The sequence below is a fragment of the Rhinopithecus bieti genome, unplaced genomic scaffold, assembly GCF_001698545.2.
Source record: "Rhinopithecus bieti isolate Rb0 unplaced genomic scaffold, ASM169854v2 scaffold_11919, whole genome shotgun sequence".
NCBI lineage: Eukaryota > Metazoa > Chordata > Mammalia > Primates > Cercopithecidae > Rhinopithecus > Rhinopithecus bieti.
The window spans coordinates 1,173,982-1,197,814 of record NW_016807055.1 but is presented as its reverse complement, the minus strand read 5'-3'; the positions used below and the strand labels follow the sequence as shown (position 1 = coordinate 1,197,814).

The window sequence follows — 23,833 nt, the reverse complement described above, 5'->3', positions numbered from 1 at the left end:
CTGTGTCCCAGAAGGTTGAGGAGCTGCATCAATAGGCTCCTTTGATTTCTGACCTCTGGTTGGGTTTGGCCAAGGGAGGAGACTGGAGGCGGGAGGAGAGTGAGGTTGGGACTTTCTTCCTCCCCTGTGAGCTATGGGTGGCTGTGGCTCCATTCTTCTACTGAAGGCACAGCCCTTATTGAACAATGCTCCCCTGCTGTTACATTCTTTCCAGATTCTGAGTTACCTAGGAAACTAGGTAAGGGCTTTCGACTGTTACTAGTTCCTGGGCACCTCATCATCCCTTACTAATTACCCTTAATCCCACGCATCTTTGTAGATAGTCCTTTTCTTGACCTCAGCTCAGTTTTCCCTGTCACAGGTACCACTAGTCTCCCACTGAGCCCTGACTGGTGCTGTTGTTTCTAGTTCAGATGTCCAGGTTCACATGAAAATAAATGGGTTGCACAAGCAAAGAAAATAGATTTCATCTATAGGGGAAAGGGTTTTTTTTTTTCTTTAGCTATTATTGTTATTTCTGTAAAATGTGAGGTCTTGTTTTAAGAACTTTTTGGCCAAAACTGGTGTCATTTCTTTTTTTTCTTTGTTTTTTTTTTTGTTTTTTTTGTTTTTTTTTTGAGACAGAGTCTTGCTCTGTTGCCCAGGATGGAGTGCAGTGGTGAGATGTCGGCTCACTGCAACCTCTGCCTCCCTGCTTCATGCCATTCTCCTGCCTCAGTCTTGAGAGTAGCTGGGAGTACAGGTGCCTGCCACCATGCCTGGCTAATTTTGTTTTTGTATTTTTAGTAGAGACGAGGTTTCACCATGTTAGCTAGGATGGTCTCCATCTCCTGACCTCGTGATCCACCCGCCTCGGCCTCCCAAAGTCCTGGGATTACAGGCGTGAGCCACTGTGCCCAGCCCCAAACTGGTGTCATTTCTTAATCCAAACTGCTGTGTGTCCCTTAGACCTAAGTAGCACTCGCTGAGCTCCTAAAAATTTGTGATTTCCAAACCACTTGCTGTTCACTCCTCCCCTTGTAAAGTGTTAGAAAATTTCTGAGTCCTTAATGTGGAAGTCTGAAAAGAAAAAAAAAAAAATCATTAGCTTAGATTTCTGGATGTGAAACCAAAAAGATAATAATCACATAAATGAAACCTGTCTCCCAAGAGATTATCAACAGATGAGCTGGTCATATTTAGGCTTCAGGGGCTTAAAGATGTATAAAACACACTCTCTGACCTTAAAACATTTAAGGTGCAGTCGAGGTGTTCTAACCCTTCACAAGGGAGAGGAGAGGACGATAAGTTGAGTATCATGAATGTGGAGAAGCTCCGCCAGGGCCACTGAGGAATTAAGAATAGGTGGGCAATTTGCATTTTAAAATGACACAAGATTTTAGCAAGAATTTTCACAAATGAGACCTCGTATTTTATACACACACAGAGTTTAAAAGTAGAAGTGGGTGGAGCTGGGGTCAGGGAAAGTATGTGTAACAGCACCAAATCAATCTGGCTCAACTTTTATGGAACAAAGTTGTGAGTTGTTTTTCAATTGCCATGGACCCCCAGGTTGAAGGTCACATAACCTGAGCATGCCTAAATGAAGCAAGTATGCAACCACGGGGTTGGAACTGAGGAGTGGACTGAAGAGGGGGACTGATGTAAGAAGCAGACACTGCATTGCAGAACTCAGGCTCCAATCAAATCAAGCTGTGGAATCACTCGATGGCAGGGTCTAGGCAGATCATGCCTCCTGGCAACACCTCATTGCAGGATCCAGTGAGATCATACCTCCTTGCCAGTGGACGGGCAATAAAACTTTTCTTTTCTCAAAAGCTTGTGCCATAATATTGGCTTCTATGTGCATCGGGCACCGAGTCCATTGATTGTTCAGTAACACATGGACTCACGAACTCATCCTTTCAGCACCTATGACCTGAGTGTTAAAATGGGATTTTGTCCTGGCATGTTGGGAAGACAGAGGAGGAGCACTGGATCCGACTTGATATTTGGGAAGATTTCCTGAAGAAAATGATACCTGGGCCGATCTTTGGTAAAAGACTTATCCAAGTAAAGTAGGCATTGGGTAAATGAGTATCAACAGAGGGAATCCTGACAGCAAAGCGCAGAGGTGTGAAGCAATGCAGTGTGTGAGACAATTAAATGCAATTTTGTGCCCAGATGATATGGTTTGGCTCTGTGTCCCCACCCAAATCTCAACTTGAATGGTATCTCCAAAATTCCCACTTGTTGTGGGAGGGACCCAGGGGGAAGCAATTGAATCATGGGCACCAGTCTTTCTGATGCTATTCTTGTGATAGTGAATTAGTCTCACGAGATCTGATGGGTTTATCAGGGGTTTTCGCTTTTGCTTCTTCCTCATTCCTTTTTTCTCTTGCCGCCACCATGTAAGAACTGCCTTTCGCCTCCCACCATGATTCTGAGGCCTCCCCAGCTGTGTGGAACTATAAATCTAATTAAAGCTCTTTTCTTCCCAGTCTGGGGTATGTCTTTATCAGCAGCATGAAAAGGGACTAATACACCAGGATAGAAAGAGGATTGTAGGACCCAACAGGACCTAGGGGGCCAGGCAAGGCCTTAGACCCACCACCATCGATGGATGACACCCTGGATGTGCAGCCCCAGCCCATTTATTCATTCTTCTTAATGCTGCTGCTTCCTTGTGGCCTAGAACAGATTCCAAATGTAAGCAAAGAGCCTTCTCAGATTTACTTAGGATGAAAACAGAGACCGATTCCAGAAAGGGGCATTCCTAACGCTGCCCTTACCAAGGAGAGGGGAGTTCTGTTTAATTGGCAGCAGTCTCCTTCACGGGAAAGCCCTAAGTGAATGGGATAACTGCTAAAGGAAGCAGCAACCCGGGACTTCCACCCAACCTCCTCCCTGCCCCCAAGTCCTGGAAGAGTGGTTTCCAGCACCACCCACGTGCAGGGCAAAGGAGAGAGTGGGGAGCTTTTAGGGATATAGATTTCCAGACCCCATGTGAGTCAGAGCATGGGAAGTGGCATTTAAGAGGCTCTGAATGTGGCTTGGATGTCCAAACAGGTTTCTGAAACTCTCTTGGAGCCACATTTCCCAAGCTGTGTTCCATTGATCTGGGAGCTACTGGGCCCTATGATGTTAACCAGACATCTTGATTACAAGACCTGTCCCTTCTCTTTATCAGCTCATACACTTTAAGAGCCTCCAAGACTGGGGGAACAACCATTGAAGAGGAATATATTAATACTATACTTTCTAATTATAAATATAGTTTCTAAATATATTGCCTATATAGTCTCTCTCTCTCTCTCTCTCTCTCTCTCTCTCTCTCTCTCTCTCTCTCTCTCTTTGGTGGAGTATTTCTCAAGACTATGCAGCACATGCACAAGACTCCACACAGCCCACTTTTGAGGGAAAGTCACTCTAGGAGCTCAGGAAAAGGGTGACTTCCATCGCCCATTGAGGTCCATGCTGCAGGAATGGGGCCAAGGCAGGGTGGTCACCTCGCACCAGCCAGCCAGGGATCGCCATGTAGTCAGGAGATCTCAGGGCGAAGGACAGCAGCCTCAATGCGTGGAACCTGGCTGGTGAGAGTTCTGTTGCAGAGCCAAGGCTTCCTGGGCGGTTTCTAGTTATCTGAAGAGGATGATTATGCGCTCCCCGGGACACTGCTTTCCACTGGAGCAAACTGATGGGCCTGGCTGTTTCACTGTGATGTGTGGGCCCCAAAGTGAAAGGCTGGAGTCTTATTTACAGGGTTGTAGAACTGACCAAAAAACACCTCCCATCCCTTCGTGCTTGCTTAGGGTGCTTCGGGGAGACCTGACATGGGTGCCTGTAGCAGTCACAGAACATCCACACGCTGTTGGTGCAGCTAGGGCCCAAATAAGTCAAAAACGAAGCACGTTGGAGCTGCGTCCCTCACAGGAACCAACCTGCTCAGGAGGATGATGGCAAAGCCCACAAAAGGCAGCAGCTACAGGGAGCCTCTTGTTTCTATGTTCAACATGGTGAATGTCAACCAGCACAAAAATTACTGCAGGTCAGAGTGTCACTGCCAGTGATGACATGCTAAACTTGGCCAAGCCCCCTCTCCTGTGCATGAGGTAGGGCTGGAGAGAGCAGTGCAGAGTGCTCCAGAGACTGGTAAAGCTGAGGACTGGGTATGGATTGATCCCTCACTGGGGTTTAGAACTGTGTGGCACAGCACCCTGCAAATCAGCTGTGAATGTCATATACTCAGGTTACAGTTGATGCCAAGATGGGGCTTTAAGCTTGGAAAAGTTTAACTTTTGGGGAAGGAAGGAAAGATTGGGGAAAGAATGAAAAAGGAGGAGGAGAGAGAAAAGAAAACATATTATGCTTTCTGTACTAGGTGCATACATTTTCTCATTTAACCTTCAGCACACCCAGTGAGGTGAGTACTCTTATTACTCCTAGGACAGGCATGACATAAATGGGAAGGACAGTGGTCAAAAGACTTGCCCACTCCACATAGCAACGATTCTCACTCCTGCTTGCAGGTGTGCCTGGTGGAGCAGGAAGAGGGCAGGTTGGAGGGGATAGAGGAGAGATGCTGTAGTCCTAGGGAAAGAGGATGGTTCCTGGGGTCACAGGACTGGAAGCACAAAGAACAAGGGGGTGGAGTATCAATTTCTGCAGGGTTGAAGACAGCACTTCTTTAGCATCTAGGCTGGGGCTTCCAGACAACTTTTTGTGTTTTCTCTGGATTCTTCTCCTTGGGAACAGATGCTTTGTAAGTTACACTCTTATTTATGTTTGTCTTATTTCTGTTTATTTACCTATTCCCTTGGAGCTACCAGGAAGGGCTGTGGCCTGTGGCCACTTTTCCTCTGAGTGGGACCAGCAGTTGGAAGCAGTGGGAATGAGAAGGGAGGGGACTGGAAGGCCGGCTGGTGCCCAGGAGCATCTTCAAAGCCTCATGGGAATTTGGCCCACCCACCGCTGCCCTTCCACAAATGGAACCTTTTCATTTTAACAGCCGGCCCGGAGGCCTTTCGGCAGATCCAGTTGAGCTCTGTAATTTCCATGAGACCACATGCTTCTTCTGAGACCCATTCCTTTGCCAAATGGGCACAGGATCCTGTGGCCAGAGGGATAACTGGAAATGTGTGGGCCAGGCAGATACCCCATTTCTGATAAGACCAGCAGCTTCAACAGCCTGAATAAGACTTGCAAAATCAGGCAAGGAAACTTCTGCACTGCCATCCCACTGTTCCTCTTCTGTGACCTCAGGCCTGGATGTTGCCTGACAGCCCACCCACCACAGCACACCCCACCTGAAGCCACGGGGATGTGGGATCTTAGCTTCCCCTGGCTCCTGGGAAAACCTGCTTTCATGTCATACCTGGGCATTTCCACTTTCTCAGGGGCAGAAGGCTGCCATGGTGGCAAGGCTGAAGGGCAGCCTCTTTCTCCCTCTCTTCCTGCTCCCCTATGTGAAGGATCTGGGCCTGTGTCTCACTGCCCTCCAGGAAGACAGGCAGGAAAGTAAGGGCGAGCACAGGCCTGAGAAGAAGCGAGGCAGCTAGTAATGAAAATGAGAATCAGTTCTCCTTCATGTTTCCCTTGGGTTTCCTTTCAAGGCATTACTGAAATCAGGGTCAAGAGGCCATCTGGTTTCTAACCCAGAACAACCCACTCCAGAACACTGTAGGGACCCGGGAGGGTGACCACGTGCTCTCCCTTGGTGACCCCCACTGGCGTTGAGTCACTCTTTCCAACAGCTACCAAGCAGGCTCCCTTTGATCCTCTGCGGAGGTGACCCCTTGCTGGGCAGGGCCCTTCTACACTCAAGACTGGCTAATAAAGGACCCCTAAACCTGGTGTGTGTGTATGTATGTGTGTGTGTATGTGTGTGTGTGTATGTGTGTGTGCGCTTTAACAGCTTTATGGAGATATAATTCATATGCCATACAATACACCAATTTAAAGTGTACATTTGATGGCTTTTAGTATATTCACAGAATTGTGCAACTACCACTACTAATTCCAAACATTTTCATCACTCCAAAAAGAATTTCCTTAGTCATCCTTCCCCCAATCCTCCCAATTTCCCAGCCCTAGGCAATCACTAATCTACTTTCTGTCCCTGTACTTATCAATTATGAATATTTCACATAAATGGAATCATACAATATGTGTACTTCAGAAGGCTGGCTTCTTTTACTTAGCCTAATATCTTCAAGCTTTACCCACATTGTAGCACATAGCAGTTCTTCATTCCTTTTTATGACTGAATAATATTCCAGTGTGTGGTTCTACCAGCCAATTTATCCATTCATCATGGTCATTTGGATTGTGTTGACTTTTTGGCTATTATGAATAATTTTCTATGAACGTTCACATACAAGTTTTTGTGAGGACATATGTTTTCATTTCTCTTGAGTGTATATCTAGGAGTGGAATTTCAGGGTCATTGCTCACCCTATGTTTAATATCTGAGGAACTGTCAGCCTGTTTTTCAAAATATGTTCCCAGTAGCAAAGTATGGGGGTTCCAATTTCTTCACAGCCTCAATAATGCTTGTTTATTATATTTTTCTGATTACAGTCATCCTAGTGGGTGTGATGTGGTATCTCATTGTTTTTGATTTGCATTTCCTTGACAGCTTGAATCTTTACTTTTCAGAACTTTAAACCTTTCATCTTTCAACCCAGGCTCCAGTTCTTTGTTCATTTTGTCAGTCTGAAAGAGGTGGAAACTCTTCCCTGGGCCATGACAACATTAGCTCCCCAAGTACCCTGAGAAATCTGGAGTCTGTTTTGGCATTTTTTGAGATTTCTCAGCAATAAAACCTTGTCAATTGCTATCCTTTGAAATTCTCTGAATTCTTTGAAATTTTCACATCTCTATTTATAAAAGGGATTTTTCAACAAATTAGTAGCATAAAAAGGGGGTACTGTTCTAAATTTAAAAAGGCATTAGAGACACAACCTAATGTAATGTGTACATTGTAGTTATATCATGATTTGAGCAAACTGACAGTGAAAAGACATTTTGGGGGCAATCTAAGAAAAGGCAAAAGTATTAGGTGACACCAAAGAACTGTCGCTAATTATGTTAGGTATGATGGTGTTGCAATTATATAAGAAAATCTCCATATTTTTAAGAGATATCTACTGATATCCCTGAAGTAGGAATAAAATGACATGTCTGAAATTTGTTTTAAACTACATCAGCAAAGGAAAAAGATGAAGCATAGATGGTACGGTGTGAACAATGGGATATGGAGGTTCACTCTACTTTTCTATTTCATATATGCTTGAGATTTGTCATAATAATAATAATAACTATGGAGACAATCCCAAAATATTAATGTAAGTTGAAAAACTGTGAAATATCTGGGTCCCAGACTACAGAATGTCATTATGTTCAGCTAAAATATTTTTAGGTTTGTACTTAAAAAGTAACGAAATTGATTCAAACATATCTTGTATATTGTATTTTAACTTAAAAGATTGTTCAGGGCCAGGCACAGTGGCTCATGCCTGTAACTGAAGCACTTTGGGAGGCCAAGGCAGGCGGATCATTTGAGGTCAGGAGTTTGAGACCAGTCTGTCCAACATGGTGAAACCATGTCTCTACTAAAAATACAAAAAAATTAGCTGGGCATGGTGGTGCATGCCCGTAATCCCAGCTACTGGGGAGGCTGAGGCAGAAGAATCACTTGTACCCAGTAGACAGAGGTTGCAGTGAGCTGAGATCGCACCACTGCAGTCCAGCCTGGATGACAGAGTGAGACTCCATCTCAAGAAAAAGAAAAAAAAATTAGTCAATGTTTTGATGTTAAGACTTTTTTTCTTTCAGTATGGGTCCTTCTGATTGGCATTTGTGTTTTGTTTTTGTTATATAAACTACAGTTACACTGTCTTTTTTATAATTTTTAGTTTTAGCTTCTTCAAAGGGAAATAAGATATAGACACTATAGGACTGAGTGTAGAATCTTTCTACATTTTTTACCATTTTCATCAAACACCACCACTTACTTCAAACATCAAAATTGACTGCAAATATTTTTATAAATTTACCTTTGTTTGCCCCTTCATTTAGTTTTCTTTTTATATAACCAACAGATCTCTTTTTGCACTTATATTTCATTGCTTTATTTGATACTCAAGTAAATTACATGGTTACAATTAAAGGACTGTTGCCATAAACAGGCTTGGGGACAAGTGCAGCTGCCCCCTGGTAAGCATATAGCTCATATAGCTCAGCTGGTGGCAGCTAAAGCATAGGGTGTGGGCTTCATGCTGAGAGGCATTGGCCAGCATATTTTACAGGAAGATGAAAAATACTATGGTTTGAATGTATATGTCCCTCCAAAATGTATGTGTTAGAACTGAGCCCCCAAATTAAGATAGTATTACAAAGTGGCACCTTTGGTAGAGTGCTCACAGGTGGGAGTAGAACCCTTATAAAAGAGCTTGAGGGAGAGATTTTTGAGGGAGAGAGTCCACCCCTTTTTTCCCTCTGCCATGTGAAGACACAGCAACAAGGAGCCACCCTGGAAGCAGAGAACAATATCTTACCAATCACCAAATCTGCTGGCACCATGGTCTTGAGCTTCCCAGCCTTCAGCCTATGGGAAATAAATTTCTATTATTTATAAATCACACAGTCTAAGGTATTTTGTTACAGCTGCAAGAATGGACAAAGACAGAATATAGTAGGTTAAAAGGAGATCCATTTAAAAAGCTTCTTCTCTGCTCGGAACAGTGTCAGTTGACTACAGTTTTCATCATCCATCATGTAATTTGAGTGACAAGTAACTGGCCAACAAGTTCTTTGATTGAAGCTGGAGTCTTCAACATGGTGCTGCAGACCATGCAGTTCATTCTACCCATGAGACTGTGGTCAGGACCCTGCAGGCACCAAACCTGGGAAAAGGGAGCTGGGAGATGAGTTAAGGAGCATGAGTTATTTAATCAAGTAATGTTGGCTGTTGCTCTTTCCAGAGACTAAAGTTGTTCAAATGGTTCCCACAGCAAATTTATGCAGAGAATGGGGGCCAGCAGCTAAAACCCAAGCCTTCTGGATTCCACTGCAGCCTTTTCTCCAGACTCTGCTTGTCTCCCTGGGGTGAGGCTCGGGGTGGATGAGTGTTTGCTTCCCTCTTCCAGGTGGTTTGTCAGCCATCTCCTTGCAGAACATGATGTGCTCTTGTGGGAGGAAAAGAGGGGATGATTATGAATCACAGAGTGTCAGAGCTGGAAGGGGCCTTAGTGACTTTTACTCCCACTGTCCCATTTTACGATGAAGAGATTGTGGTCCAGATAAGAGGTTATGGCTTTTCACCAACTTGACCACCACACTGTTTATGTTCAGCAAACATAGATATGCTATTATGTATTAATTCCAAACTTCTGCTCCCAATTTTCTGACGCTCAGAGGGACACCTTGTATTGCTGGATGATAAAAGAGGAACAAACTGATGAAGTGCTGACAAGGCAATGACAGAACGTGAGAGATTTATTGCTGCGTGGGAAGAGATCTTCAGTGATCATGTAGCCTGAAGCTCTCATTTTGTCATCGAGGGACACCAAAACTCAGAGCAGGTTAGTGACCGAATTATCTAATGCATGAGCTAGGTAGTACAAGCAAATGAATTTTAAAATGCTGGAAATTCATCAGTTGAAATACATTGCACCTGGGTTGCCAAGAGCCCCAGATTGGCTAGTTCATTTTATCTCATGCATCTCCTCACCAGTGCCTAGTACAGATACATAGTAAGTTCTTGATAAATGTTCTTTAAATAAATTATGAAGATCATCATTCAAGTTAACATAGCATAAGGCAAAATACATATATTCCATAAGGAGACTAAAGGTAGTCGACACCATAGTTGGTTGAAAGGGTAGGAAAGGCTTTGGGGTGGGGCTTGAAAATTAGTGGGATTTTGAGGGTTGGGTTAGGGGAGCTGTAGATGGGAAGATCATGTTCTCGTACAGGGAACAGTGAGCATGATAAAGAGGCAGAGGGCAGGTGACCCTGGAGTTTGGGGAATTTCAGGACATCCGACTGGCCACAGCATAGCATTGGAGCAGGGGAGTAGGGGTGGTGGGCTTGTCACCGAGGGCCCAGAACTCTCTGTCCTTAATTCTTCAGGAGGTTCTGGAGAGGTTTATAGCTTTGAGGAGGGGAAGGACATACATGACCCATTCTTGGCAACAAGACGTTGCAGGATGCTGATATTCAGTTCAGACACAGGAATTTTCCCCACTTCATCCAAATGTCCTGACTCTGGCTCTGTGAAGAGGTCAGAAAAACACTGGGGACTGTCTTTCTTTGGAAATACTTTTGGACCATCGAAGTTTTCAGGGAGATAAACATCCTTATGACGTTTCTGGTGGTCCAGGCCCATCTGGCTGAGGAAGTACAAAGATACATGAAGATTAGGCATACTGGAGGGGAATGTTTGCTAAACATTCTTCATTCTTCAAAAAGGTTCAGGCTCAGTTCAACTTTAGGAGTGAGGCTTGAACTAATGTTGATTTTATCAGCACCTGTTTGCTCCAAGGCTGTAGAAGAAAGATTGTTTGCCTTCCTTCTTATGGTGGTGCTGGAGGAAACAACAATGACCATTTATTGGGTGTGTCCTATTATGTCCTCTGTTAGGCAGTTATGTATACTTTTTTTTTTTTTTTTCAATTGAGACAGAATCTTGCTCTGTCGCCAAGACTGGAGTGCAGTGGCATGATCTTGGCTCACTGCAACCTCTGCCTCCCAGGTTTAATTTGATTCTCCAGCCTCAGCCTCCCGAGTAGCAGGGATTACAGGCACCCACCATCAAGCCTGGTTAATTTTTGTATTTTTGTAGAAACGGGGTTTCACCACGTTGCCCAGGCTGGTCTTGAACTCCTGACCTCAGGTGATCCGCCCGCCTAGGCCTCCCAAACAGTTACGTATACTTTCACTAGTCTTTTCACAATTTTGAGAGGTAGTTTTAGAGGTGTGTGATAGCTTTTGTTTTTGTCTTTCCAGCAAGATTTTCCGTTCTCCTGGCATTTGTGGCCATGTGACCTGGGCCTGGCCAATCATTATCACTCATCCCCTGACCACAGTGATTGGACCAGGGAGTGGGCACGGGACCCAATCTGCTCCGATCCTGGTCCTTTCCTGAGACTGATCCCTTGATGCAGGGAGAGAGAAGTACTTTCCGCCCGGGTTGCTAAACTGAGGCTGCCCCGATTGTATGACAGTTGTACTGCAGCTCAGTCCTACTTCCTTTATTTTCTCACAGTTGTTGTTCCTGAGCATTGGCTTCAAAAACCTTGCTGCTCATTTATCTTGTCTCCCAGGGAACCAACCAAAGAGGAGGAGGAGGAGAATAGTGGTGGGGGTGGGTTGTTGACGTCTGACTTTAGAGAATTTTTCTTTCATCACACAATAAAATTAAAAAATAAAAAGACAAGGATGCAGGACGCCCTCAGAGTTCATCCGTCATATTTTCAAAAGGAAATTTTAAGCCCGCAATCTTTCCATCAGCTGCCAGGAGTATTTTCTAGAATAGTTGAAGGGTGTTTTTGCCTAAAACCTGGGGGTTGGCATAGGTGGCCTTTCAAGGATGCTTCTAGCTTCAAGTTTCTGTCAATTATGCTTTGCACATCTAAGAGCTGTTTGGGCTGGAGAATTTCAGAGAAATTTTCCATGTTCCAGTGTTGAGATTCAGTGTCTTTTTGCTGAGTGGGCATTGATGAGAAGTGCCTCTGAACTCGCAGGGGTGATGCAGCCCCTGGCCAGCCTGCCAACTCTAGATACTCGCATCGCTCCAATGCTGTCACGCTTGCTGTTTTTAGGTCTGTTATGGGCAAATCTGTAGCAAGCATTCCAAAAGCTAAAACACTTTTAACTCTCTCCAGAGCAGCCAGAGATCCTCATAGCAAAGCCAGGTAACCCTAGGGGCCGGGGCACCGTACGCACTATCCCTGAGGGGCCGAGTGGGCTGAAATCAGCCTGCACCCTGCCTGCTAACCGTGCATGGGGACACCGTGTCCACTTGGAAGACTGGATGCCTTTCTCCAGTTTCACACTGACTACTTCCTCCCTGCCAAGAGCACACCTTCCCTCCATCTGAAGAAATAAAAGGAGCTTGGGGCCCCAGCATGAACGATTGCCAGGGGCTGGGACACACCTATCATGGGCAGGTTTGTTCAGAGTTAATAAACCTTTGTTCAGGGTGCATAAAGACTTAATCTGCATTCACATTAAATAGGCTGATCGGATACGACAACAATTCCCCACTGTTATTTGAATGGCAAACAGGATTTAGAGCACAAGGGAAGGAACTTTTTTGTATATATAAGTTTTCATGCAGAAAGTCCACAGAGTTTACCTGTAATCTTAGCTCACAATCAGACAAAAGGATTAGAGCTGGACATGTACAGCTTATCAAAAAGCTTAGAGGGAGACCAAAGGAGGGCAAATGCAATTTTTTCTTTCTTTTATGCCCATGTCAAAATGCATGCTTTAGTCAACATCTTGAAAACTCTCCAGTGGAGGTAACTCTACCTTCCTGTACTACAACTATTAGGTAGGTGCAAAAGTAATTGCAGTTTTTGCCTTCAAAAAAAAAAAAAAAAAAGGCAAACACTGTAATTACATTTCACCAACCTAGTACTTGAGGACGATGATAGAGCACTGCCAGAGAAGCACTGCAGCCCCAGCCTCATGGCTGGAGCATCTTGTCACTCTGAAGGGGCAAATAGGCCTTATATAAGGGACAGGGCAGGCCACTTCTGGTGAATTGCATACCTTGCAGTGAGACATGGGCTGAGGGTCCCGGGATTGGTGAGAGCAGTTAGCATGTTTGTGCCCCAAACCTTCAGTCTGAGGAGGACAGGAAGAACCTCTCTAGAAACATTAAAGTCAATGGGAAATGAACTTGGGCTTGAGTTATTTTCTGATCAATTTGATTTAAATATAATATTAATAAAAAGAATACATGAAACTAATAGCCTGAATGACAGACCCAGTGGATATGACCTGCTTGGGCAATTTGAGTGACTCTGGCTTTGAGTTTAATATGACTTTTATTGAAGAAATTTTTTTCTAATGGTAAAGAAAAGAAGTAAATCACTAATACCTTAGCAAGAGTGAGTTTGTCATCTGGAATCAGGGGAACAAGAGGAGAGGTCTGGCTGTTGTGTGGGAGTTAGGATGAGGGTCGACAGGAATCTGGAAGTGAAGGGGAAAGGCCTGATAAGGGAGTTTGTCCCCATCCTGCAAGCTTGGCTTTTTTATGAACTTTTTCGGAGTTACAAGAGCACACTATATTCAGTCCTAGCCTCTGTTTTGTAGCTGAAGTGTTGGAAAATGTGGATTTCCTTGTTTCTGCACAATAGGGGTGCCTCAGACTTCCAGACATAAACAGTGCATCCCGCAGGCCAATGCTTCTGAGTCAGGTTTGGGCCACAGGATCCCACCAGAATCAAGGAACAGCCAACCTTACTGAAAACCAAGCCACCCTGAGCAAATCCATTTTGAATTCCAAAGTTAATGTGAAGCACCTATGAAAATAAACATAGGCAGAAGCAGCTGTTAGAGGGAACACAGTTGCTCTGTTTGTTCTGTAGGGGCTAGATACCTAGAGGAAGCCCTCCTCTTGCAAACAGAATAGATCATAGGATCTGGAGAAAAGAGGCAACAAATCAGCCAGAGAGTATGTAGCTCTAGATTAGTTGGGCTTCTTGTGTTCCTAAATGTTTTTCTTCATAAAAGACCCTTGATCATGTGGCAGTCCATCTACCCATCCATCCTCCCATCAGTCTATCCCTCCACTCATCCTTCCATCTATTCACTCATCATCCATTCATCCACCCATCTACTCATCCACCCATCTCTCCACTTATCATCCAATTATTCATCCATCCATCCATCCATCCATCCATCCATCCATCATCCATCCACTCATCTTTTCACCCATGATCCACTCACCCATGTATCTATTCATCCACCCATCTATCCACCCACCACCCATTCATCCACCCATACATTAACTTATTCATCCAACTGTCTGCCCATTATCTACCCACCCATCCCCCCTACCTATCTCCCTACTCATCTACCTCTCCATCCATCCCCCAAATACTACTTGATACCCATTACATGTGCCAAGCTAAGGATAGCTGGTCAAACATACTTATCTACTCGCTGAGTGGGCAGGAAGTAGAGTGTTCTCTTTGGTAAAGGAAATGACTGACAGACATAATAAGGCTCAGTAAGATGCAGTAGAGCATAGAGATAAAAAACACAGGCTTCATGATGAGTCTGTCACTTTCTAGCTATGCAGGAAAGTTGCTTAACTTCTCAGCACCTCAGTTCTGAGGTGAAAGAATAATAGGAGTTCCCGCTTTACAGGGTCTTTGTAGGAATTAAGTGATTCATTGAAACCTAAGTGCTTAGCACAGTGCCTGGCATATATGATGTCCTCAATACATTTTAGCTTGTGTTATTAAAAGTAGGACATCTAGAGAAACAGAGTGAATTACATAATCTAAAGAGGCAGTGGGAAAGGGGTTTCTTAACCCATTTCCCATTTGCCCCAGAGCACTTGCAGCTGCAGAGTTCACCCCAACAAAACTCACAGATTACAGTCCTAACTTTACCCACAAAGTTTGCCACAGAATATTTTGCTTTTATTATTATTTTTGCATTGCTGTAGTATATCGACTTTGGGAACAAAATATATCATTCTGTTTATAGCATTCTGTCCATTTATAAAATAGTCATTCCTGATCACTGGAAATGTCAAATCCTAGAAAATGTAGCATTCCTACGCATGATGTTAATTCTGTGGTGAACTCATGGCACTGAAATGGTGTGACAAGGAGGTGACAATGTTGTTCACATTCCACAATCATACTGTGATTGAAGTAAACAGAAATGGAAAGAAGTCTAAGAAGCCACGTGTCATTGTGGATTATCACAAGAATGTGGGAGCAGTGGACTGGCTGATCAGATGCTCACTTCCTATCCAGCTGAGCACAAAAGGCACAAGGTTTGGTCTAAGAAATTCTTATTTATTTATTTATTTATTTAGAGACAGAGTCTCACTCTCTCACCTCGGCTGGAGTGCAATGGCGCAATCTTCTCACTGCAACCTCCGCCTCTCGGGTTTAAATGATTCTCCTGCCTCAGCCTCCCAAGTAGCTGGAATTACAGACATGTGCCACCACGCCCAGCTAATTTTTGTATTTTTAGTAGAGATGGGGTTTCTCCACATTGGTCAGGCTGGTCTCTAACTCCTGACCTCAGATGATCCACCTGCCTCGGCCTCCCAAAGTGCTGGGATTACAGGCGTGAGCCACCATGCCCAGCCTTAATTATGTGTATACTTTTCTTTTCTTTTTTTTTTTTTTGTTTTGAGATGGAGTCTCGCTCTGTCGCCTAGGCTGGAGTGCAGTGGCGCAATCTTGGCTCACTGCAACCTCTGCCTCTCGGCTTCAAGCGATTCTCCTGCCTCAGCCTCCCAGAGAGCTGCGACCCAGCCACTTTTTGTATTTTCAGTACAGACAGGTTTTACCATGTTGGTCAGGCTGGTCTCACACTCCTGACCTCAGGTGATCCACCCGCCTAAACCCCCCAAAGTGCTGGGATTACAGGTGTGAGCCACCGTGCCCAGCTGGTCTAAGAAATTCCTTTGCCACCCTCTAAACATTGCAGTGCTGAGCTCCTACATCCTGTTTGGGAAGGACAATCCTGAGCACATGATAAGCCATGTAAACTTCAGGCTGACGTTGAGTGGAAGAATGCTGGAAAAGCATCACAGGCCAGGGCAGCAACGTCTTCAAGGTCGTCCATGCTCTGATGATGTCACACTTCTTCCCTGTCTGGAAGACATTTCCCCAAGAGCGTACCACTGGTATCAGGGAAACAGAATCCAACTGGTGGCTGCAAAGTTTGCTGAGCGCACAATGATAAAGATGGCAAGAAGGTCCGGAGAGAAGTGCAATATTTTTGTGCAGAATGTGATGTTCTGCCTTTGTCCCATGCTTTGAAATTTACCACATGAAAAATAAAATTAAATACGGATCATCATATACATTTCTGTTACATTAGGATTAGAGACAAGTTCTGTTTAGAAATCACTCCAAGAACAGTTTTTATATTTTGTTTTCACATTGAAAAAATCAGTCAGATTTGTTTCAGCTTCAAGAAGCATGTTTATGTAAAATTAAATGAGTGCTGGCCGTGAGCTAGCTGCAGATTTTTTTTTTTTTCTCTAAATGGAAAATGGGACAGAAAGATGCATTCGAGGCCATGACCAGGCTCTGGGTACTTTACAAATGCCCAGTGGCTGGGAGTGGAGGGAATACATTGCTGGGGGAAGCTAAAACCTAGGGCTTTCTCGCCTGTTGTCTTCTTGTTCCCATAAGTCCAGCAATGGCTCAAACCAATAGTGTAGCCAACAAACAAAAGGCCCCAGTGAGGAAAGTCAGGGGTTGGGGACACCCCAGAAAAATAGAGCGGGGGAGGTCAGAAGACCTTGCAGAAATCTTGCAGGATCCTGACAAGGGGCCAAACTGGCAGCCAAGAGAGGTAGCTGAGGCTGTGAGAGACAAGGCAGATGGAGCCCCTGAACCTGGGGGGCCCTGGCTCTTCTCTACTAAATATTCCTCCAAGAAAGCAACTGATAAAGGGAGGTCAGGAGTGGCCACAGAAAAGACAAAGGCTGGGTCTAAGGCAGAAGTTCCTGCAGTCAATATAGTGACTTCTGCCAACCCACTGGAATGTCTGGAAGAAATAGAGGCCCTAGTCAGGAATCAGGAATCTGACTGGAGATACGATCTGATATGGACAGGCTAGATGATACTGTCCCTGGCAGGGGAGAGTGGTGCCTGCCCTATAGACATCCTACAGGCTTCTTTTGGCCAACTGGTCCCTGGAACGTGGGAGTCGGGATTAGTTTAAGGGAGAATGCTGTGGATAACAGGAGGATCTCTCCAATCTTGGGAGAGGGCCTGGGAAGCATGAACAGAACAGGTGGAGGTGAGTGGGTCCCATCAAAGATGGGCAGCAAAGGCCCTGGGGCCACCTCAGTGGGATCTGCCATTAAACATCTCTGGGACTCTTTCTGTATATCCTGAAGGTGGAAGGTAAGTCTCTGAACACTTGCTGCGGACAGCAGTGAGACCCACCACCTGGGGTGAGCTACCTTCATCTCTAGTGGTGGCGTAAAGTCTAAGGAAGATTGGAGACCTAGAAAGAAGGACAGAGAAATTGGAGAAGAATTCCTCCTTCTGGCCCTTAAACTCTGAACTGGGAGAGAGATAGTCTATGGGAGAAGATTGAGATGGATTAGAGAATTCCTCTTAAGGGCCTCTTCCCTACCCCTGCCCCCAAACATGGAAAGAAAGGAAGATCCTGAGTTCCTGCAAGGGAAATTCTAGGCACCTAGCTAGTTCTGAGAAGTAAATAAGCAACTTGATAAGCAAAAAGGTAATGGTACCTTAAAACAATAGTCAAGGAAGCTAGAATCACAGAATGTTTGGTTCCTCTACAAAAACTAAAGATAACATCTTACCATGTCTCTGAGTTGCTTCTCAGAAACTGGCACCCCACCAAATGGATCTTCTTGCATGTAGACCTCAGATAAGGGGGAACTGGGGACTGAACTCAGCACTGTTCTTTGTTCTACATTTCTTTCTGAGAGGCCTGGAGGAAGTCATACCTAACCAGAGTAACATGCTTTTGTACTGACCCCAAATTTTTAAGCAAAACTCTTCTTTAACCAATTACAGAAATCTTTGAATCTAACTGTGACCTGTAAGCCCCCTGATTCAACATATTCCACCCTTTTAGGCCAAAATCAATAAGTAACCTCCATGTATTGAGTTATGATTTTGTCTGTAACTTCTGCTTTCCTGAAATTTATGCCTGCCTTTAAAAATCTTCACCTACAAACCATATGGGGAAGGTTGGGACTTAAGCATTAGCTGCTCGATCCTCCTTGCCTGGCGCCCTGCGAATAAACACCTTCCTTTTTCCTGCTACAAACCTTGGTGTGGGTATCTGGTGTTACTGTGCTGAGCCAGTGGACCAAACTGGGTTTGGTTCTATAACAAGATAATGGTTATTTTCACACACTTACCACAGTAGAGAACCTCACTGCCTTAGGAGCAGACACTCCTGAGGCAAGGCAGATCCCAAAGATGCTGGGATAAACTAGCTGAGTTTGTCTAGGAGATGCCACATGCATGGCACCCAGAGAATCCTACCTCGTCCTATAAGATGCATAAAGATGGACTCAAAACCAATTCAAAGACCCGTGGACAAGAAAAATCACCCCTACAATATTCACAAATTCTAAAACGACTTGCTTGTGGTCAGCCTTGGCTTTTGAGTTCCTGCTTCCACTGAATTAGTTCAGTTTCTGACTCAGCTCTTCAGTCTGTAGATGTTGTCTTTGTTTTACATCAAAGTGACCCACATGTGGGACTTGGCCTATTCACTTGACTGCCACTAAAAAAGCCACTCCTACTCAATGTGAATGCCTGTAAAGCAGACTGTCCTGAAGGGGTAAGGAAGCTGTGGAGTTAAGTACATCAGAACAGGGCAAATGACTTTGGAATCTGAAGCAGACCTCCTTATTCCCAGCAGTTTTTTGGCCTCTCAACCACGTGGCTTGCCATCTTTCTTCTTTCTCCATCACCCCCCCAACAAATCTTTTCTGTTCAAGTTCCATTGAATTCTAATTCAGAAAAGTTTAATTATCTTCTAATGAGCTTGTCTTCAGCTAAGTCATGATTCAGGATCTCACCTTCTAACCCCAGATGTTTATCAGGGTCTTTTCTTCCATAAAGACAGTCCTCTCTGAGAAGAGGATTATAATTTTTTTCACTCCATTAAGCCTGAATGAAGGCTGACTACAGAAGAGAAAGGATGTTGCTTTTCTTTGCTGAACTGGGAGGAGACAGACTTTTTTAGCCCCTGTGAAATCTGTGAAGGTGGTTCAAGAAGCAAAGATTGCAGGACAGGTCTTCATCCTTCCTCTACCTGGAGAAGTTTTCCTTGTGCTGGTGAGAGAAATCACGTGCTTACTTTATCTTCTTCAAAGAGCAAGGAATGACTTTGAACTGAGGTGGGTACTCTTTCCAGATCAGTTGCTAATCAAAGCAGCCAACCCTAGTTCTGGAAGTCATCCTTGACAAAGGCACTTCTTTTAGTAAAATTCAAACAAAACTTTAACCTTCACTAAGAAAAGGAAATGGATTGGTTCAGAGTTATTGCTATGACTAGTGTCTTGCTAAGCTACCCTAGAAAAAGGGAAATGGACCACCTGTCCCCTCCATCCATTGCCCACTCTATGAAATACACAAAAGAATAGAAAGGACTTCACAGTTTTTTACTGACCAAACAGGCTCTGTATTGAATACTTTTGATATATGATCAATTTAATCTTCAGAGAGAATCTTCAAAATTTCTCCAAGAGATTTATCTCCATTATATGTATGGAAGGAAAGTAAAAACTCAGGATCTCAATTCACTCTGCCAAAGGAAAAAAATTAAGCTAAAAGTCATGCTTAATGACTTTGCATGAGTCATGCAAGAAGCTGCCTTTCTTTTTGCTTCTAAGCAGATAGCTACAGATAAGAGGTTAAATATCTCCACAGGCAGTTAGTTTATGTTCACTTTATCTTATGAAAAGTGCCGATTTACTGAGCATAAGATGAATACATAATTCACTATTCCTCTACCTGCTCCTTTTTTCTTGCAACATAGGGATTACCATACCCTTCCTCTTTCCCCTCCAGTCCACTTTTTGCCTTTAAATATTGATGTCCTCAAACTAATCTTTGGAGAAAGGCACAGACCACAGACTATTTCTGTGGCTCTGTCTTTATTTCTTCTGGGTGTGTCCTTAACCTTGACAAAATAAACTTCTAACTTGATTGAGACCTGTCTCAGATACTTTTTGGCTTACAAATTGACAGCCAATGGAAGGGATTCTGAGAGGAGAATCCCTGACCTTTGACAAATCTTCTACCAGTGCTTGGAATCAGCTTAGGTTATCTTTGTTGCTCAAACAAAGATAAGACAATTTTCTGCGGGAGCTCCTCCCTCCAGAGAATCCCTGATCACCCCAAATTTGGTTGAGATCTAAGGTTTATTTTGAAGTACAACTCCTTTTCTGGAGTTTTACTCACTTCCAACAAAATGGCGAGTTTTCTGTTTCCATGACAATTGATGGCAGGCAGCTCCTTTCTGGAGTTTCAGCTTGCATCCAACAAGGAAGGTGAGTTTGAGTCTTCTACTGCTTCTAAAATGGTAGAGAGCAGTATTGAGCCTAGGCAATATTCCTAGGTAAGTAGCTGAATTGGAGTTTTGTCTTGAAAATCCTGCTTAATGACTAAGAGTTAAGATTAACAACCAGCTGATCTTAATTTCCTCTTAACACTAAAATGCTCAGTAATCGCACTGGTTTTGTTGTTGTTGTTGTTTTGTTGTTTGTTTATTTTAGTCTTTCTCACATTGGATTTGACCAACTCTACCTGACTTGGTCAAATCTAAATGAGAATTTCAAATTATGGGGAGCAATGTTTTTGAATTGGCTAAAACTCCTCACAGCTGCAAAAAAGAAGAAAAAAATCATACGCTTGGTTTTGTTAACAGCAGCAAATCTGTATGAGTATGCAGCAACTTGATTCTTGCTTCCTCAGAGGAAAGAATTCGTCTGAGGGGCATAAGGCAGAATGAGAGACCACGGCAAGTTATAGAGCAAGAGTGGAAGTTTATTAAAAAGTATTAGAGGCCGGGCGCGGTGGCTCAAGCCTGTAATCCCAGCACTTTGGGAGGCCGAGACGGGCGGATCATGAGGTCAGGAGATCGAGACCATCCTGGCTAATACGGTGAAACCCCGTCTCCACTAAAAAATACAAAAAACTAGCTGGGCGACGAGGCGGGCGCCTGTAGTCCCAGCTACTCGGGAGGCTGAGACAGGAGAATGGCGTGAACCCGGAGGCGGAGCTTGCAGTGAGCTGAGAGCCGGCCACTGCACTCCAGCCTGGGCGGCAGAGCAAGACTCTGTCTCAAATAAAAATAAAAAAATTAAAAAAAAAAAAAAGTATTAGAGCAGGAATGAAAGGAAGTAAAGTACACTTGGAAGAGGGGCAAGAGGACAACTTGAGAGATCCAAATGTAAAGTTGGGGTTTTTTATGTTGGCATGCTTCCAAGGTCTTGTGTCTCTTCTGCCCTGATTCTTCCTTTGGGATGGGCTGTCCACATGTGCAGTGGCCTCCCTGCACTTGGGAGGGGGCCGCAGGCATAGTGTATTTAATGAAGTTCTGCGCATGCTCACTTGAAGCGTTGTTCCCTTACCAGTCGAGTGTTCCTAGAGGAAGGTCATATACCAGTTAAACTCTGCCATTTTGCCTCTTAGCATGTGCGTGATTGAGTCCACTTGCCCAGCTCCTGAGATCTTACTGGAAGACAGCTGATCAACAGCTTTGGGTGTTTCTATCTATTGGGAGACTGAATTTCCCTGGTGCTGGCTGTGACCAATTGTTTTAGAGAGACAGTTTAATAACTGCCTGACCATCACCTGACGGTCTCCTGGCAGTCCTGGTTGAGGGGTAGGGCGCTGTCCTGCCATTCTTATGTCTGCCTAACTACCTACTCAAACAGTTTCTCTGTTCACTTCCTTTCTTAAAAGATTGTCCTTTTGTTTACTCTTATTCCATTCTATTCCTCCTTCCCCTTTTGCCATCTTTGGTACGAAGCAAATTCAAAACAAAACAAAACAAAAAAACAAACAAACAAAAAACAAAACAGAGAAGGCTTCTAATCAGACCCCTTAAAGAACTCAGAATAAATTTGCCATTCACCCTTTTTGGGGGTGTCCTGCTTTCTTTGTGGAGTTTCAAAAGTCATGGGCAGATTTTTCTCAGGTCTAAAGTTCCACTTTCTTGTATTCCATTACCTGACATCTTTGTCTTTGGTGGGGGTACCAGAGATTACCTTGTACAGTGAGAGAATTTGGCTTGGTGTTATGTAATGGTGGCAGAGAACCACAATCTTAGGGTTGGCTAAGGACAGTTTATAGGAAATAGCATTACTACAGGGGGCTACTTATTTCTTTGCACATTTAAATTAAGAAAATTGCATATGCTTTCTTGGCGCTATTCCTTAAAGGGATCTACCATAAAGCTAGTAATATAATCAAGCTAAATTGAAAATACCACCTATCAAACTGAGTCACTTTAATAAAATTCTTTGCAAAGGAAATTTACATCTTTACAGGAAATCTCCACTTAGTAAGAGCTTCTCAGTCCCTACAATGGCTTAAAGTTCACATAACAGACATTGCCTTTGTTTAGATCTAAGTGTGTGCCTTTGAGATGTACATTTTCTACCTTGTTTCACCTAAGTCATGTCTTTGGGATGCAAATTTACATTGCCTCATTAACAATTGTTTAGAACATAGAACAGATAATCATGACATTAACAGTCTAAAATAGAGAAGAGAAAAGTTTTGAAAACAGGCGAATGAGAACTTTTAAATCTGTAAGATCTGCCTCTGTCTGGGTGTCTATTATGTCTATATGTTCCTATGTCTCGTGTGGAAATAACATTTCACTATCAATTATGTGAAAGAGCTCTAATTAATTGGCTTAAAGAAAAGTCAGTGTTCATCAGCCTAATAGAAGCTAGCTCAGAGGCTTTTCAGTTCACATGACTTTAGTAATCTTTAGTGAAATTAATTTAGTAAATTTAGTCTCAAAATCCTCTATAACAATTTAAAATCTTAAAGTCATGTTAAGTTAAATTAAGTAATCCTAGGTTTTTTACTGGGAATTAGAGTTACTAAAAGTTAGATTAGTAGGATAGTATGATGTGGTTTTGGTGAGGTTTATAAAACATGAGGATGTGGTTTTGCTTAAGAAAATGTAAATTTTTTTCTCGTTCAGAGGACCTTTCTGCTGATGTTGAGAGAAGAACCGTGTTCACACCCAGCTGTTTTTTGGTAAACTGGTTAAGTTTGTATCAGTATCTCATGGCTAGAGTTCTGAAGTAAAAGCTATAGGATCTTTATTTGTATGAGTGTGTGTGTGCTTAGGCATGTTTATGTGTACCTACATGTGTATTGTTATGTTTATGACCACAAGGTACAAAAGTGACTTAAAAATAAAGGAGAACTCACAAATTCAGTACATAAGCCCAACTGCTTTTCAAGTTAATGTGACTTAAATAGAGTTTTAATAAATAAATTGGCTTTAAAATTGTTAGTAAAATAAAATTAGAAATGTCTTCAGAATCGCCAACATACATTATTGTTTAGATTTATTGGTCAAACAGTTTTACATTTTTTTCTCTTAAATATGATAAGGTGTCAAGATTTGGCATGAGAGTTGTAAAGCTATAAATGTAGCCCAAAAGAGAATTATCTTTGTGTAACTTTTTGATAAAGCATTTAATATCGTTGGTTTAATGAAAACAGCTAAATCGTGAGTTATTGACAAAAAAAAAAACCCAAAACATTTCTTTAACCTTAACATTCTTACTTAAGCAAACACCTGAAATTCACAGGCTATACAAATTGTTTACAGGGAAATAACTCTAAATGATGACATCACAGTTTTCATATGTAATCTAGATCAACTATTTAAAAAAATTAAATAGGCAAATGTAATAGAATAAATACTTGTAAATAAACTTGTCATATAATTTAGAACCTAAATTTAAATTAAATAATATATATTCACTAAATACCTGGGTCATTTCCAATTGTTTAAATAAAAATTATACAAAATCATTTTTCTAAAAAACAATGTGTTTTTTAGAACACAATGTTTTTTAGGAAACAATTTTTGTCTAATTCAAAGGTTA

General features: G+C 43.0%; 1 long non-coding RNA gene across 1 annotated transcript in view; it reads left to right on the top strand.

Moving 5' to 3' along the window:
• LOC108534439 (uncharacterized) overlaps nucleotides 1-23,833 on the top strand; it is a 216,657-nt gene that overhangs the window by 135,330 nt on the left and 57,494 nt on the right. The window contains exon 2 of the long non-coding RNA XR_001886974.1: nucleotides 9,397-9,563. This is a non-coding gene — a long non-coding RNA (uncharacterized LOC108534439). The remainder of the gene's footprint in view (nucleotides 1-9,396; nucleotides 9,564-23,833) is intronic.